Source organism: Bison bison, unplaced genomic scaffold (assembly GCF_000754665.1).
Source record: "Bison bison bison isolate TAMUID 2011002044 unplaced genomic scaffold, Bison_UMD1.0 scf7180017864312, whole genome shotgun sequence".
Taxonomy (NCBI): domain Eukaryota; kingdom Metazoa; phylum Chordata; class Mammalia; order Artiodactyla; family Bovidae; genus Bison; species Bison bison.
The window spans coordinates 3,015,515-3,017,014 of NW_011494884.1; the positions used below are offsets into that span (position 1 = coordinate 3,015,515).

Consider the following 1,500-nt stretch of genomic DNA (forward strand, 5'->3'; position numbering starts at 1 on the left):
AAGTAAGATGGTAGGTGTTGCAAGAGGGCATCAGAGGGCAGACACACTGAAACCATACTCACAGAAAACTAGTCAATCTAATCACACTAGGACCACAGGCCTGTCTCACTCAATGAAACTAAGCCATGTCTGTGGGGCAACCCAAGATGGGCAGGTCATGGTGGAGAGATCTGACAGAATGTGGTCCACTGGAGAAGGAAATGGCAACCCACTCCAGTATTCTTGCCTGGAGAATCCCAGGGACGGCGGAGCCTGGTGGGCTGCCGTCTATGGGGTCGCACAGAGTCAGACACGACTGAAGCGACTCAGCAGCAGCAGCAGCAGCAAGGGTTCAAGAGGAGTCTGGGCTTCCCAGGTGGCTCAGTGGTAAAGAATCTGCTTACATTGCAGGAGACACGGGTTCGATTTCTGGGTCAGGAAGATCCTCTGGAGAAGGAAATGGCACCCACTCCAATATTCTTGCCTGGGAAACCCCATGGACAGAGGAGCCTATTGGGTTACAGTCCATGGGCCTCACAAGGGTCGGACACATATTAGTGACTAAACCACCACCACCCAAGAGGGGTCCATTATAAACTGCAAGAGCTATACCCTTCACAAGATCCATTCATTTCACTCCCAAAGATAGCCTAAGAAATCACAGGCTTTGTCATACAGGTGGTAAGGATGCTGTAGAGAAAACAATGTCTTCAGCCCCACATAGGAAGTTGTAAAGCCTCCAGTTACAGGCCTGCTAATCTCTAACTGGGGCAGATGCTACTGGAGTGGGGATTTTTCTAGCCTCAGGAAATGAAGGTTGAGACTATAAAGGTCTCTTATTGACCTGATGTTCTCACAGGTCACAAAGCCAAACTCTTAAGACAAAAAACAAAGCAAAAGAAAACCTTCATCTTATAGTTTTCCTCCTTATGACAAATGACACAGCAGACAACAAAACGCATGGAAAATGGTCAATAGAAAACAAAAATTCTCAATTTTTTACCAGAAGCCAAATTAGCTAGTTGGACAAATATTTTCTCCTGCTAATCTAAATTTAGCAAAAGGAAAGAAAAGAATTATCACCATTCTCATTTCCATGGGGCCCTGCAGGCAGAGATTTAGGAGACCGACAGGTGTGAATCCTTACCTTCAGCCTGGGCTCCTCAGAAGTCCCAGGTTTCTCGGCTGCAGTAGCCTCAGGGCAAACAGCATTCAGCTAGTGAAGTTTATCCTGCTGACTGTTTATCCAGCTGTTGGGGAAGACAATTTTTTCTCTACACTTCCGAGTTCTTCTGGCTGGTCTAACAATTAAATTCACATGAGACAGATTACAGAGGAAAATCAAATTTTAATTTTGTACTCTCAGTTGTTTATAGAAATATGGGACTCAGAGAAATGATCAAATCAAGCAGCTTGCATACAGTTGACCCTTGAACAACACACATGTTTTAACTATATGGGTCCACTTACACACCAATTTGTTTCAATAAAAATTTGAAACAAATTTTTTGTTGGCCGTCT

The 1,500-nt window shown here is 44.6% G+C and overlaps 1 long non-coding RNA gene across 2 annotated transcripts in view; it reads right to left on the reverse strand.

The window, feature by feature from the left end:
* LOC104997619 overlaps positions 1 to 1,260 on the reverse strand; it is a 28,671-nt gene extending 27,411 nt beyond the window's left edge. For both annotated transcript variants that reach the window (XR_826345.1, XR_826346.1), the window contains exon 1: positions 1,127 to 1,260. This is a non-coding gene — a long non-coding RNA (uncharacterized LOC104997619). The remainder of the gene's footprint in view (positions 1 to 1,126) is intronic.
* Positions 1,261 to 1,500: the final 240 nt, after the last annotated feature.